This window comes from Hyperolius riggenbachi, chromosome 6 (assembly GCF_040937935.1).
Source record: "Hyperolius riggenbachi isolate aHypRig1 chromosome 6, aHypRig1.pri, whole genome shotgun sequence".
NCBI classification, from domain to species: domain Eukaryota; kingdom Metazoa; phylum Chordata; class Amphibia; order Anura; family Hyperoliidae; genus Hyperolius; species Hyperolius riggenbachi.
The window spans coordinates 248,195,649-248,213,156 of NC_090651.1; positions in this window are offsets into that span (position 1 = coordinate 248,195,649).

Consider the following 17,508-nt stretch of genomic DNA (forward strand, 5'->3'; position numbering starts at 1 on the left):
AAGACAACAGGAAGCGGAAATGCTTTACAAAATTTTTGTTTTAAAAAAAATGCAATACATTGCCTTCCCATTGACTTTCATTATGTGCGTTAAATTTGATGCGTTTTTGAATAGCATGCAACAAAACTAGCGTTTTATAAAAACGCACACATACAAAACGCATATGCGTTTTTTCATGCGGCCCATAGACTTCCATTAGCGGCAAAAATGCAGCCGTTTCCGCAACGCTTGCATTTCTGCTAAGTGTGCACCTAGCCTCAAGCTATGGAGTGCTATCTAATCCACAAGAACCTGGCACTGGCCACCTTGGATAATGGTGAACTTCCATATGCAGTAGTTGATCACACATTTCTTAACCTCCCGACACTGTGTCAGGAATAGCGCTCTGTGGCCCCAGGAGTCCCCCATAAAAAAAATGTGCTAAATGGCTATAAATCCTCTAGCTAGCACTAGGCTACCTAGTAAGAGTCTCCGGCACCCTCTGATCGCCGCCGATCCCCCCGTTTATACATTACCCCCACCCCCCCCCCCCTGGATCCAGCGATCGCGCAGCCTCCTGGCACAGCTCCGGTCTCTCTATGGGGAGGATCGGGTTTGCGTGTGACGTCATCTGCGATCCTCCCCATAGTGAAGACCGGAGCTGTCCGGGGAGGCTGCGCTGATCGCTGGATCCAGGGGGGGGGGGGGGGGTAATGTATAAACGTTGGGAGCGGCGGCGATCAGAGGGTGCCGGAGACTACTTCTAGCTAGCCTAGTGCTAGCTAGAGGATTTATAGCCATTTAGCACATTTATATTAAAATCGGTAATAGTAACAAAACCAAGCGGCGTAACGCTCAGGAGGTTAAATGCAACCCAGTGTGCATTCCCAAACTCCTATTGTGAGGTTTGTGTAACACCCCACACAGCAATTCGGTGGCTGCAGTGTTACACAGCCAGCTGCATCACTTGCTATCCTTCACATAGCTTTGCCTGTTCCACCACCTTCCAGCACCAAAAATGGTCAAACCCTCGTTATGCTGCAGAAGAGGATGATGGGAGCAGTGAGATTTGCAAGTCAGTATGTTGAATCAGAAGGGGCACCATCCAGCAATTACTAGTGCTTTTATTACAGGCAGATCAGCAGGCGGGTGCAACGGGACTTGCCGGCTGCTAACAGCTCTTAAAGAGAAACTGTGACCAAGAATTTAACTTCATCCCAATCAGTAGCGGATACCCCCTTTTACATGAGAAATCTATTCCTTTTCACAAACGGATCATCAGGGGGCGCTGTATTGCTGATATTGTGGTGAAACCCCTCCCACAAGAAACTGAGGACCAATGGTACTCCTGTCAGTTTCCTGTCTGTGAACCTTGTTGCATTGTGGGAAATAGCTGTTTACAGCTGTTTCCAACTGCCAAAAAAGCAAGCAGCAGCTACATCACCTACAGCAGTATACAGGGAGTGCAGAATTATTAGGCAAGTTGTATTTTTGAGGAATAATTTTATTATTGAACAACAACCATGTTCTCAATGAACCCAAAAAACTCATTCATATCAAAGCGGAATATTTTTGAAAGTAGTTTTTGGTTTGTTTTTAGTTTTAGCTGTTTTAGGGGGATATCTGTGTGTGCAGGTGACTATTAAGCAGGCCATACACTGGCTCGATTCACGGCCGTTTCGACAGCAGATCCGATCCTGGGATCGGATCTGCTGCCAATCGCTTGCGCTAAACGCACCCGCCGATCCGATTCCCTCCCGAAATCGGATCGGACCGTCGATCGCGCCGTGCGGGAAATTACCCTCGATCGCCCGGCGGTAGGAGCGCGTCGCTTGCGGCGTACGATTCGGGCCCGATCCGAGCATGTATACATTACCTGAAGCTGGCTCCGGGGTCCTCTTCTCCTCGCTGCACCGCATTTCCGCATCTCCCAGTGTACGCTTATACTTCCTGTGTCACTCCGGTGACCAGGAAGTTGAAATAGAGGGCGCTCTATTTGAACTTCCTGGTCACGGAGTAACACAGGAAGCGCCGGGATGGAGCAAGAACAGCAGTGCGGTGCAGTGCAGAGAAGACGCCCGGGAGCCAGCCTCAGGTAATGTATACGGGGGGGGGGGGGGGACAGGCGGCAGGAGCAGCTGAACAGATTGTGATCGGTTTCAGGCTGAAATCGATTCACAATCTGTTTGCAGTAAAGGCAGCCATACGATCCCTATCTGATCAGATTCGATCAGATAGGGATCTGTCAGCTGGTCGATCTAATGGCACATCGACCAGTGTATGGCCACCTTTACTGTGCATAATTATTAGGCAACTTAACAAAAACAAATTTATACCCATTTCAATTATTTATGTTTACCAGTGAAACCAACATAACATCTCAACATTCACAAATATACATTTCTGACATTCAAAAACAAAAACAAATTAGTGACCAATATAGCTACCTTTCTTTGCAAGGACACTCAAAAGCCTGCCATCCATGGATTCTGTCAGTGTTTTGATCTGTTCACCATCAACATTGCGTGCAGCAGCAACCACAGCCTCCCAGACACTGTTCAGAGAGGTGTACTGTTTTCCCTCCTTGTAAATCTCACATTTTATGATGGACCACAGGTTCTCAATGGGGTTCAGCTCAGGTGAACAAGGAGGCCTGTCATTCGTTTTTCTTCTTTTATACCCTTTCTTGGCAGCCACGCTGTGGAGTACTTGGACGCGTGTGATGGAGCATTGTCCTGCATGAAAATCCATGTTTTTCTTGAAGCATGCAGACTTCTTCCTGTACCACCACTTAAAAAAGGTGTCTTCCAGAAACTGGCAGTAGGACTGGGAGTTGAGCTTGACTCCATCCTCAACCCAAAAAGGCCCCACAAGCTCATATTTGATGATACCAACCCAAACCAGTACACCACCTCCACCTTGATGGTGTCTGAGTCAGACTGGAGCTCTCTGCCCTTTACCAATCCAGCCACGGGCACATCCATCTGGCCCATCAAGACTCACTCTCATTTCATCAGTCCATAAAACCTTAGAAAAATCAGTCTTGAGATATTTCTTGGCCCAGTCTTGACGTTTCAGCTTGTGTGTCTTGTTCAGTGGTGGTCGTCTTTCAGCCTTTCTTACCTTGGCCATGTCTCTGAGTATTGCACACCTTGTGCTTTTGGGCACTCCAGTGATGTTGCAGCTCTGAAATATGGCCAAGCTGGTGGCAAGTGCCATCTTGGCAGCTGCACGCTTGACTTTTCTCAGTTCATGGGCAGTTATTTTGCGCCTTGGCTTCAAAAGCTTTGCAATTTTAAGAGTGCTGCATCCCTTTGCAAGATATCTCACTATTTTTGACTTTTCTGAGCCTGTCAAGTGCTTCTTTTGACCCATTTTGCCAAAGGAAAGAAAGTTGCCTAATTATGCACACCTGATACAGGGTGTTGATGTCATTAGACCCCTTCTCATTACAGAGATGCACATCACCTAATATGCTTAATTGGTAGTAGGCTTTCGAGCCTATACAGCTTGGAGTAAGACAACATGCATAAAGAGGATGATGTGGTCAAAATACTCATTTGCCTAATAATTCTGCACTCCCTGTAAATGTCACCATGTGATAAATGTCCGAATGTAAATCGGGGATTTAAAAGATTTTACAATGGACAAACGCTGACTAAATAATTTATACATAATTATTGTAAAAATGAAGCACTTTTTTTATTACATTATTTTCACTGGAGTTCCTCTTTAAGCATCCTTATGGACGCTTGTTTACAGCGCACATCAGAGAGGCGATTTATCAGGCCATATGTCTGTGTCTCCACCTACCCACAACTGGGTTTAATGTCCCCCCTCTCGAACAATGGCAATCCAGTGCAGGAGACTTAGACGCAGCCGGCGCCACCATAGGCTGTAATAGGAATTACGGCTATAGCAGCGCACAGGGAGTAACTTCAGTGACGTCAGAAGACAGAGCTGAAGTTATTTTTTAAACACTTATTCGGCCTCCAGCAATTGCTGGAAGCCGAATTATTTCATTCCCCGCTATCCACGTGGACCTTGGAGGGGGAACACTTTTTTAACGTCGCTGGGAACTTGTGCAGCAGCAGAATAAGCCATACTGGCTGTATCCTGCACCCAAGTCTCCCAGCGGCAAATTCTCTCGTACGCCCCTCTCTTGCTATGAAAACCTGTACAGCATTTAGAACGCTGGAGAGAAATGGTGCCTATTTAAAACCAGAAGAGTGTTAGAGTAGAGGATGGATAATTTCGAGTTGATTCAGGTACAAATAATTTTGAACAATTAGGTTGCAAGTTAATGCGTTTGAAGAGGGCATTGTAACAATATGGCAGTGATTGTCAATCGCTAAACGTGTTGCCTGCAGCATTTTTTCACGATTCTGGAGCAATCATGATACAGTGCTTATAAAAGCGCTGATCGTGATGGTCTGCAGTTGCGAGAGTGCACAGAGATTTTACCGCGAAAATTGCGGTAAACTCACCCGCGCTAAACGGTTTGCCATTTTCAAGCGCAAATGGGCCCTTACACCAGCGATGAGGTTTTCCCTTCATGGTAAGGGTCCTTACTCTACCTGTATCAGTCAGCAAGCAAGCAAGCAAACGTTTAATGCTCATAATGCGGGATTCCAGCTGAGACACCGTCTGGTTCAATCATTCGCGGGAACACGGATGCATGTTAATCAGTCTGAGATTGCCTGGGAGCAATAACCTGCACTGCATACACCATCCGATAAATGTGCTGTACTGGACAGGAGAGCTACAGCCTTTATCCAGACCACAATCATTGTTAGGGCCTGTTTCCACTAGCGTTGTGGATGCGAGTTGATCACCGCATCGCCTCGCATATCCCTGCAGGTACTTTCGGTTGTCGTCTGTACAACCAGATACGTCATGCGGCTTCCCGTCAGCAGCTATGGGGAATTGGATGCGTGCTGTGGAAAACTGCAGCATGCTATCCATAAATTCCTCCGCATCGCATCGTGCTAGATCGCGAAAATCAATTCGCGTCAATGAAAACTACTCCATTGACATTACGTTTCTTTGCAGTGCTGTTTCCGCATAGCAATGCGTGTAGTGGAAACGAGCCCTTAAGACATAAATATAAGAAAGGAGGCGCTATGCTCATCCTGATTGGGGACCATGATTTTAAATAGAAAAGCAAAGTGTTGAGGGAGTAGTGAATTTACATGCAAACAATCATTAACCCTCTGCACTCATGACACACATGCTCTGTTTTTTTAAAAAACTACTTCAGCAAATATAAAAGGACTTGTAGACTCCAGCAGCAATGTTTTTGTGATTTAGTTATTTTTATAAACCATGCCAGTGGCCTGATTTCTGTGCTTATGCTCTGCCTCTAAAGGCCTGTACACACTCCTGACTAAGCCGATAATGTCTGCCACAGCTGATAGGTGTGTGTATATCGGCCACCTGCAACTCACCCCTGTGACAGCCAATCACATTGTCTGCATTGCTTCCCCGCCCCTGTGTGACATCATGCACTCGCCATTCTCTTGCCCCCCCCCCCCCCCGTATAGCAACAGAGCATGTTGTCTGCCACATAGCTTGTGTGTCTTTACAGGCCAGCCAGTGATGTTACCCTAGGGGATCGGGTCCCGATCACTGATTGGCAATGTGTGTACGCACCTTAAGACCTCTTTCACAGTGGGACGTTGTGTTTGATGCGACATTAAAGTCGCATAACTTGCCCCTAACGCAGCGCATGTAGGTTATGAAATTGGACGTTATTTTGCACTGCATTATGTGTCTCTTGGTGCACTGTTTTTGTTATATACTGATGGAACAAAAACGGCGCATGCGTTACATTTAAAAAAAACACATTACTGAGCATGTGCAACACACATAACGCAGCAAATTTACTGCTAAACGCTAAAAGCATGCAGCACTTTCTAAATATTGCTACACGTTACACACAACGCAACGTGAATGTCGCACAGACTTTGTATTGCGGTGTGTTAGTCTGCGTTATTTTTTATAACGTGCGACTTTAACGTCCCACTGTGAAAGTCATTAAACCACAATGAGCATACATATCAGATGCTTTGACTCTAGTCTTAGGGCTCGTTTCCACTATTGCGGTGCAGAATCGCCTGGATTCCACCGCTGATGAAATAGCATGCGGATGCGATTTTTTTCGCGTTTTTTGCCGCGAATTCGCATAGGTGAGGGTATATGTGAATTTAACCATGTCACTGCCTGTTTGAAGTTACATTGGTAACTATGCGAATTCGCTTGCATACCATAGCCGCATGCGAATTTCCTATTAAATACATTAGCGGCGATTCGCATGCATTCCACTCGCAGGCGAATTCGTTGGCTCTTTTGTGCGTTTTTTTTCCGCTGAAAAAAACGCACCTCAACAACGCTACAGTGGAAACAGGCCCATCCACTTGCATTACATGTGCGAATCCGCATGCGTTGGACGCATGCGGATTCGCGATAGTGGAAACGAGCCCTAACTCCACTTGCTGCATGCTTATTGCAGGTGTGTGACTCAAAACCAACTAGACCCCAAAACTCAGCATAACAGCAAGGCAACTGGCATTGTTTTTAAGGGAATAAAGATGGCAACTTCTGTATTCCTCTCACTTCAGGTTCCCTTTAAAGTACCCATAAGCCTGATATGCTTCTCATCTGAAGTAGCAGGTATTAGTATTTGCGACTACCTACTGCAGTAAGGATCTTTTGTTATAGGAGTGAAATATCTATCTCAGCCAAATATAAATACGTGATGGGGCATCAGCTTTTTGGCTGAGCATCATGTAACTATGGCAATTCACCTGGTAGTAAAAGGAGAAATTCTATTTACTGCTGTATCAGCACACTATTGGTTGAAATTTGCCAGCTAAAGCCTCATATACCCACCTGGTTAAAGTCTGTTGAGGCAGCTGACAACGACTGTCTCAGCCGATAATCAGGCATGTGTACAGAGGTGCCCGTCCCCCAATCTGCAAGTTATTCGCCCGGCGGATCAACTCACCCGCAGCGACGCCAGATTCTTTTATGCACTCTGCTCCCCTGCCTGCTGCATGACGTCCCACTCCATTGTGCCCCCCCAAACTCGTGTCTGTGCAGCCTGACCCAGCGATGTCACACAAGGGATTCGGATACCGATCCCAAACAGGTGGCATTCATCAAAGGTAACCTCCCTGGCGTTCAATTTCCCCAGGATTTCTGTGCAAAAAGTGATAAAATTAATTTTTAAAACTTTTTTTTTCCCTGTAACTTGCCAAAATGTGTCAAGCAAGGGTCTAGTATACAGTGCAGGAGAGTATTGATGTGTATGCACGTTTATACTGTTCACAGCATGTTTTGTATGGACGGATATATCTGTCCATACCGCTAGGGAGATAGGTCTGTGTTTGAGCAGACTTTGTGTTATGGTAGTGATGATCAAATCATTTAAGAAATGGGCAAATTCTGGCTCAAAAAGACCCAGAATTTGTGTGGACTGAACTGGAACTTTTCCTGTTTCAGTCTGTGCAAATTCCAGGTCCAGTCCGATCAGAATTTGCATATTATTTCAATTCATTTGTCATCACTGGTCTGCTGTGTCTATGGGATACACTGCAAATGAGTAGTTCAACTCTAGGTGCTTGCCAGCCTACCAACTTCAGGCTTATCTGTAAGATTAAGGATGTGCAAGTGAAAAGTACCCCAATACCATTCAGTCTTTCAATGTGCAAATGATATGGTAATATAAACCTGACTGGAAGAAAAGGGTTAACAGAGATGTACTTACCAAAGTGATGAATAGACTCTCCTGCCACCTCCAGTCTTCCTTACTGTGTCCGGCAGGGGCGTCGCTAGCCCTGTTTTGGGGGGGCACATGCCTCCAATCTGTCCTGGGGTGCCACGGATCTCCGCCCGGCCGCCCCCTCTGTCAGACTCAGCGGCTCCATCCAGCCGCCGCGTCACTGACAATCTCAGACCTCAGGATCAGGCGGCGAGCCGGCGACCAATCGTGCGGGCGCTAGGACCCAGCGCCCGCACTGATATGCGGAAGTGACATCACTTCCGCATATAGAGCGGGTGCGTCCAGCGCCCGCTTGTACAACTGGTCGGGTCGCCGCTGATCCTGAGGTCTGCTGAGAGGTAGGGGGGGAGCGGCGGCGGCGGCAGCGGCGGCTAGAGGGGGGCCTCCCTGTCACTCACTCACTCACTCACTCACTAAAGGGCCTCCCTGTCACTCACTCACTCCCTAAAGACGCTCCCTGTCACTCACTCCCTAAAGGGGCTCCCTGGCACGCACTCACTCCCTAAAGGGGCTCCCTGGCACTCACTCCCTAAAGGGGCTCCCTGTCACTCACTCCCTAAAGGGCCTCCCTGTCACTCACTCACTCCCTAAAGGGCCTCCCTGTCACTCACTCCCTAAAGAGCCTCCCTGTCACTCACTCCCTAAAGGGGCTCCCTGTCACTCACTCACTCTCTCCCTAAAGGGCCTCCCTGTCACTCACTCACTCACTCACTCACTCACTCCCTAAAGGGGCTCCCTGGCACGCACTCACTCCCTAAAGGGGCTCCCTGTCACTCACTCACTCCCTAAAGGGGCTCCCTGGCACTCACTCCCTAAAGGGGCTCCCTGTCACTCACTCACTCCCTAAAGGGCCTCCCTGTCACTCACTCACTCACTCACTCCCTAAAGGGGCTCCCTGTCACTCACTCACTCCCTAAAGGGGCTCCCTGTCACTCACTCCCTAAAGGGGCTCCCTGTCACTCACTCACTCCCTAAACACTCCCTAAAGGGGCTCCCTGTCACTCACTCACTCCCTAAAGGGGCTCCCTGTCACTCACTCCCTAAAGGGGCTCCCTGTCACTCACTCCCTAAAGGGGCTCCCTGTCACTCACTCACTCCCTAAAGGGCCTCCCTGTCACTCACTCACTCCCTAAAGGACCTCCCTGTCACTCACTCACTGCCTAAAGGGGCTCCCTGGCACTCACTCACTCCCTAAAGGGACTCCCTGGCACTCACTCCCTAAAGGGGCTCCCTGGCACTCACTCACTTCCTAAAGGGGCTCCCTGGCACTCACTCACTCCCTAAAGAGCCTCCCTGTCACTCACTCACTCCCTAAAGGGGCTCCCTGTCACTCACTCACTCACTCACTCCCTAAAGGGCCTCCCTGTCACTCACTCACTCACTCCCTAAAGGGGCTCCCTGGCACGCACTCACTCCCTAAAGGGGCTCCCTGTCACTCACTCACTCACTAAAGGGGCTCCCTGGCACTCACTCCCTAAAGGGGCTCCCTGTCACTCACTCACTCCCTAAAGGGCCTCCCTGTCACTCACTCACTCACTCCCTAAAGGGGCTCCCTGTCACTCACTCACTCCCTAAAGGGGCTCCCTGTCACTCACTCACTCCCTAAAGGGGCTCCCTGTCACTCACTCACTCCCTAAAGGGGCTCCCTGTCACTCACTCACTCCCTAAACACTCCCTAAAGGGGCTCCCTGTCACTCACTCACTCCCTAAAGGGGCTCCCTGGCACGCACTCACTCCCTAAAGGGGCTCCCTGTCACTCACTCACTCCCTAAAGGGGCTCCCTGGCACTCACTCCCTAAAGGGGCTCCCTGTCACTCACTCACTCCCTAAAGGGCCTCCCTGTCACTCACTCACTCACTCACTCCCTAAAGGGGCTCCCTGTCACTCACTCACTCCCTAAAGGGGCTCCCTGTCACTCACTCACTCCCTAAAGGGGCTCCCTGTCACTCACTCACTCCCTAAACACTCCCTAAAGGGGCTCCCTGTCACTCACTCACTCCCTAAAGGGGCTCCCTGTCACTCACTCCCTAAAGGGGCTCCCTGTCACTCACTCCCTAAAGGGGCTCCCTGTCACTCACTCACTCCCTAAAGGGCCTCCCTGTCACTCACTCACTCCCTAAAGGACCTCCCTGTCACTCACTCACTGCCTAAAGGGGCTCCCTGGCACTCACTCACTCCCTAAAGGGACTCCCTGGCACTCACTCACTCCCTAAAGGGGCTCCCTGGCACTCACTCACTTCCTAAAGGGGCTCCCTGGCACTCACTCACTGCCTAAAGGGGCTCCCTGGCACTCACTCACTGCCTAAAGGGGCTCCCTGGCACTCACTCACTGCCTAAAGGGGCTCCCTGGCACTCACTCACTGCCTAAAGGGCCTACCTGGCACTCACTCACTGCCTAAAGGGCCTCCCTGGCACCCTTCACTGCCTAAAGGGCCTCCCTGGCACTCACTCACTGCCTAAAGGGCCTCCCTGGCACTCACTCACTGCCTAAAGGGCCTCCCTGGCACTCACTCACTGCCTAAAGGGCCTCCCTGTCACTCACTCACTGCCTAAAGGGCCTCCCTGTCACTCACTCACTGCCTAAAGGGCCTCCCTGTCACTCACTCACTGCCTAAAGGGGCTCCCTGTCACTCACTCACTGCCTAAAGGGGCTCCCTGTCACTCACTCACTGCCTAAAGGGGCTCCCTGGCACTCACTCACTACCTAAAAGGGCTCCCTGTCACTCACTATGGGGGTCCCTGTCACTCACTACCTAACTGGAGGCGCCTGTCACTCACTAGCTAACCTGGGGGTCCCTGTCACTCACTAGCTAACTTGGGGGGCTACCATATTAAGGGGGCATTCTGCCTATTTATGTGAAATGCTGTCTATTTATGTGCCTCATGACTGCTGAATTTGTCTTGTTGGGAGCCTTATGATTTGTTGGGGGCCTCAAGATTGCTGAATTTGTCTTGTTGGGGGCCTCATGATTTGTTGGAGGCCTCATGATTGCTGAATTTGTCTTGTTGGGGGCCTCATGATTTGTTGGGGGCCTCATGATTGCTGAATTTGTCTTGTTGGGGGCCTCATGATTTGTTGGGGGCCTCATGATTGCTGAATTTGTCTTGTTGGGGGCCTCATGATTTGTTGGGGGCCTCATGATTGCTGAATATGTCTTGTTGAGGGTCACATGATTGCTAACTGCGAGACTATGGGAAAAGCTGAATCCTTATAATATGAGACAATAGCATTAAACCTACTTTTTTAGCGTTTTAAAACAGAAAATAAAACTGGGAGGTTCTAAAAAATTGAATACATTTTTAGGAGTAGGATGGATGAAATTGTTTATCTTCACAGTTTATTTTCAACTTGGATTTTCCATAATGTTCATGTATGAGTTAAAACGTTTGTACAGTATTAAGTTTAAATTGCTGTTGCCACTTTGCGATAGATAAGTGACTTTTGGGTTGCAGTTTGGGCACTCGGCCTCCAAAAGGTTCGCCACCACTGTCATAATCTAATGTCCCACCATTGCTAGGTTCATGTAAATTTGTCTCCACCCGTTACCACACCTATATTCTGGTCCATGGCCCACCCATTTTTTGGTGCGGCGCGATAAGCACGCCGCACAACGTGATCCTCATTTTTGGCACGCTAGCTGCAGTGTGCTGAATTCTGCTGCCTACAGTATGTACAGTATACGCTGTTCTCTAGTGCCTGCACTGTGTGCTGATTTACCTCCAGTGTGTACAGTGTAAGGTGTTACTCCGTGCCTTTGATTGTAAACCAGCTGTATTGTATGCTGATCCCTGATACTTTCAGTATGTACAGTATTAGCTGTAAAGCCTGGTACACACATACAATTTTGATTAGCCAATTTTAGCTCTGTTCATAAAATTCATTGTGTGTTGGCCCACTTACTGCACGGGGGTGGGAAAATTGGGGGTCAGTGATTGACCAATCAAAATTGTATGTGCGTATACATCTTTGATCTATGCCTATACTGATTGTAAATTATCTAAATAAAGGACAGGGGGCTCCGTCCAATATTTCGATGGGCAGGCCCGTTATCTGTAGCTTACACCGCTGCTAAGTTCATGTACATTTGGCCCCACCCATGGCCACGCCCACTCACTGCATGGCCACGCCCATTTTTGCATGTACCTCCCCGCCTGGTGCCCACAGGTGCCCCCGATCTCCAGGGACCCTAGAAACGCCCCTGGTGTCCGGCCTCCCCTTCGTCTTGCCATTGTAGCCTCTGTTTGTGATGTCCAGGGTGCATATACAGTACATCCGTGTGCCCTCTCTGTATGCGCTACTACAAGGCTGCCTGAAATAGCCATAGCTGGGAGCATCCTGGTCATGTACAGTTCTGAATGTTTTCAAACTGCACATGCCCAGGATGCTGTCGGTAATGGTTGCTGTGCACAGCCATGCGGGAGCACAATGAGTAAACTGTCGGATGCCTAGTTCCTAGCTACCAATGCCCATTTAGCAAGTGTGTGTGTTAACAGTCTTGTTCATTCCTGAGATGACTTTCCAGATGATGTTACCTATAAATGAAGTATGACAGGAAGAGGGTGAGAAAGATCCCAAAAAGTGTCTCTGAGTGTCTCGCCCATCCTTGTCCTGGGTCCTATAGGCAGACAGGGACCCAGCAGATCACATTATCAGTAGCAGTGTTGCATCTAGTGCCTGCTTGATAGCTAAACCCCTCTCACTGAGTATGCCAATTGTATAATTTTCCCCTTCCTGTGACCTCTGCCCTCATTGATTGGGGTGCAGGTTGGTAGTGGAGGGGTGTAGTCTACAGTGGATACTAAAGATGATCATCAATCAGATGCTAATTTTTACTTTCATACATATTATATCCAGCTTTGAACTGGGCCAATCTAGGTTTTCAGGAAATGCATTTGATTGAGCCAACTACAAACTATTTGCTTGCAAGTTTGGAAAATTGGCATCTCATTACACATCTCTAGTGATGGGCATGTCTAGAAGTCATAGAGAAGTATGTGGTTTGTTAGATCAGCTGATAGATTTGCAAAGCTCTGATTTGCTGTGATCACATCCTGCTTTAGAACATGATCATGACTAGCAAATCAGAGACTTATATATCTATCACCTGACCACACTGATCACATGCTTCTCCATGAGTTCTTCTAGACCTGGCCTTCGCTACCTATCTCTGGTGGACATGTTTGCAGAGTGAGAGGCTACCAAAACCCTTATTCCCCACTAGCTCTGTCCTGCACTTTTTACTTCATCTTATTGCATATTGGTTTTTATGTCAGTAGTGAACAAGTGGCTGATAGTTGGGCAGAGCAGCCAGCCAAATCTGCATGTGGAGAGTGCTGATTTAATATTGAAAATAACTAGAACAGTATCTAGTATGAAAGAGGAACTGTAATGAAAATGTAATGTTTTTATTTTCAAGGTACATATACATGTTAGAAGCATTGAAACTTGAGAAAGAGATGGTTATCTCGAAACGTTGTACAAGGTTCATGTAGCTGGAAAATAAAATGGGACCAGGCACGTCAGCTACTTCCTGTTCAGTAAGCAGCACCTATTCAGTAGGAGACCTTGGGCAAGTCTCCCTAACACTGCCACTGCCTATAGAGTGCGTCCTAGTGGCTGCAGCTCTGGCGCTCTGAGTCTGCCAAGAGAAAAGAGCAATATAAATGTTATTTGTCTTATCTCTACTTATACAGTGAGTGCACCCTCATCACGCTTTTAGTGAAAATAACGTAATAAATACAATTACTAATTTTTGTATTACAATATTAATTTATAAATTAGTTGGGGTTTACCCATTGTAAAATCTTTCCTGGCCTTGATTTACATTCTGAAATTAATTATAGGTGACGACATCTTTATTCCTTTCAGGTGACACTCTGAGGGATGCTTGTTTCTGAGAAGCCAGTGAAAATAATACTTGGTCTCCCAGAATGCTCTGGTAGGAGAATTCTGCATAGCTAAACAGCCTAAGCTAAGCATCACTGAGAGGGTGGGGCTACATACCAATATACAGCAATATATTGATATTGGAAGTATTTCTGATGCTGACTCTACTAGTCAACTAGTCTACTAGAATTTACTATACTTTACTATATGTCACTACAGTGCCTCTTTAAAATAAGCAGGACTTTTTCATGATAGTTTTCTGCTGAGAGGAATCCACCTTCAGGATTTCTGGCGGTCACAATACGTTACCACACTGCATATCCTCACAGCTCTTTGCATTAGCTGGGGGAAATGTATGTTACCATAGCAACCCATCAACATACAGACTGGCAGTGATTGGCTTGCTTGGAAAACTTTCATAATCTTTTGGATGGTACTAAATACACACAGCTTATGGGGTGTGAAAGATGAAACGCTGCACACCAGGTGGTACTTGGTAAACATTGACCATTATAAAAAGGCCTACCGTATAATAAGGTTGATAAACCGTGTTCTGAATGTTGTTGTACATCTCCCTTAATCCACACGCACTGCTTAGTCACCCCCTTGTTCTGTTGTTCGTCAGTTGCTGTTCAATAACAGCTGAAGGGTGGACAGCGAGTCCGGGGTTTTATGGTAATAAAGAAGTGTGGCTACAGAATTGCTCGTTCTGTTCGAAGTTACACAGCTGGGACGCGTGAATTCATTCTTGACCTATTAAATGATGGAGGTTAATCTCCATGGGGCTCATGTCATCATTCAAAGTGCCCCCCCCGTGTCCGTTCTCTTCATAAAGGCACACAATGCAACAAAAGGGAGGCTAAGCCTGGTTTATACATGAGGCGCTACAGAAGTGACCGCGTTCGGGCCTAATGCAAACTGCTGTTTGAACATCTGCCTATGCTTCTTCGTTCTGCATTGCAATCAGGGCCACATACATACGAATAGGAAGTTTGTGCTTGAAGTGCACTAAAACTCAGCCCTTTCATAACGGTTCAAAAAACTATTTCTTGGCAACAAATCAGCAATGATTAAGGAAAGTAAAGCTGTCATGAGGAAAATCTAGAGCTTCTGAAAATGATAGTTTTTAAGTCCTAAGGCTGATCCACTGATTATAGTCACATACATACTGTATACCAGTCACATGGTGCAGAACACCAAATCCTGCCTTACTAGGACAGCCTCAGTGTCAGCAGGGAGGGAAATAGTTTGTTAATGGTTACCACTATTAAAAGAACAGTTAATCATTAGCACTATTTGATCAATGAAAAGCTAATGCAGTGGCTGATGGCCCTAGTTGTGCCCCGGGTTCAGGGGCCCAGGTGCAGTTTCAACCTCTGCAAGCCATTGCTTTGCCACTGGTTAGAACACTTACAGTATATGGGCAATGACAATTAGGTAAGGGATTGTACTTCTAGCTAGGTTACTAGCATTTTAATAGGTCAGCAAAGGACTTTTCTATATGAGTATTTCTCTGTTGACAATTTTGCTTTTAAATAATAATAATGGCAGTATTTGTATAGCGCCTTTCTCCTGTCGGACTCAAAACGCTTGCGAGGCAGCCACTAGAGCGCACTCAGTAGGCAGTAGCAGTGTTAAGGAGACTTGCCCAAGAAACTCCTTACTGAAATAGGTGCTGGCTTACTGAACAGGCAGAGCCGAGATTTGAACCCAGGTCTCCTGTGTCAGAGGCAGAGCCCTTAACCTCTTGACGACCAGCTAACGCCGATTGGCGTAAACTGGTCGTCTGCGGGCCTTTCCATGTCCGTTCACGGAGGCTGTCTCCGTGAACAGCCGGAGAGCCGCCGATCGCGGCTCGCCGGCGAAATGTAAACACGCGGGGAAGAAATCCCCGCTGTTTACATCATACGGCGCTGCTGCGCAGCAGCGCCGTAAGGCAGATCGGCGATCCCCGCCCTCTGATTGGCCAGGGATCGCCGTCATTTGATAGGCTGAAGCCTATCCTACAATGCGCAGGACGGAAATCCGTCCTGCGCAGCTCAGAGAGGGAGGGAGAGGGAGGGAGGGGGACGGAGCGCCGAAAACGCTGCGAAGGGGGGCTTTGAAGAGCCCCCCCCCCCGCAAAGCGCAAAGAGCCGGCGGCGATCAGACCCCCCCAGCAGGACATCCCCCTAGTGGGGAAAAAAGGGGGTAAGTCTGATCACCCTGGCTAAAACCTGATCTGTGCTGCGGGCTGTAGAGCCTACGCAGCACAGATCATTCAGAAATCCACTGGTCGGCAAGTGGTTAACCATTACACCATCCAGCCACTATAGAAAGTTTTCTTTTGTACAGTACCCAAATGAGCCATTTTTAATGCAAGGCCTTATTTGTAAGGGTTTCAGAGTATTTCAGCCTTCTCACTGAAAATTGGTGGCTTTGGGCTAACTGAAAGTTAGCTCTCTTAGTTGGTGGGGCTTCCACTTGTTGCTGGATATCAGCTCTTGTGTGGTCTTGCGCAGTGCAGTCTTCTCATACAGATTGAGGCCCAGTGCACACCAAAAACCTCTAGCACAGGGGTGCCCAATAGGTCGATCACGATCTACAGGCAGATCGCGACCGCCTATTTGGTAGATCGCGGCCGTTCAGCCGCGTCATGTTACATTTTGCGGCCGGCAGCTATCAGATTCTGCTGCCAGCCAAACAGAAGAGGCAGAGCGGGGGAGAGGCGGTACAGTGGGAGTGGAGGATGCCGCAACGTCAAAGCTGGGGGCGGCGCTGGGCACGATGTATCTACGCACGCTGCCTGCCGCCCCCTGCGCCCGCCATTCAGCCACCCATTGTACACTCCAGCCAGCGCGGCCGAAAGAGGGGAGACCAGGAGGAGCCCCAGACACTGCCGCTGGAACTGGAGGGAGGTAAGTGGCACCTACGCCTAACTTCACTATACCTGGCTAACTATCCTGAAGCCACCCACACCTAACTACACTATACCTGGCTAACTATCCTGAAGCCACCCACACCTAACTACACTATACCTGGCTAACTATCCTGAAGCCACCCACACCTAACTGCACTATACCTGGCTAACTAACCTGAAGCCACCCACACCTAACTACACTATACCTGGCTAACTATCCTGAAGCCACCCACACCTAACTGCACTATACCTGGCTAACTATACTGAAGCCACCCACACCTAACTACACTATACCTGGCTAACTATACTGAAGCCACCCACACCTAACTGCACTATACCTGGTTAAGTATACTAAAGGCACCCACACCTAACTGCACTATACCTGGCTAACTATACTGAAGGCACCCACACCTAACTACACTATGCCTGGCTAACTATCCTAAAGCCACCCACACCTAACTACACTATATCTGGCTAATTATCCTGAAGCCACCTACACCTAACTACACTATACCTGGCTAACTATACAGAAGGCACCTACACCTAACTACACTATACCTGGCTAACTATACTGAAGGCACCTACACCTAACTACACTATACCTGGCTAACTATACTGAAGGCACCCACACCTAACTACACTATACCTGGCTAACTATACTGAAGGCACCTACACCTAACTACACTATACCTGGCTAACTATACTGAAGGCACCCACACCTAACTACACTATACCTGGCTAACTATACTGAAGGCACCCACACCTAACTACACTATGCCTGGCTAACTATCCTAAAGCCACCCACACCTAACTACACTATACCTGGCTAACTATCCTGAAGCCACCCACACCTAACTACAATATACCTGGCTAACTAACCTGAAGCCACCCACGCCTAACTACACTATACCTGGCTAACTATACTGAAGCCACCCACACCTAACTACACTATACCTGGCT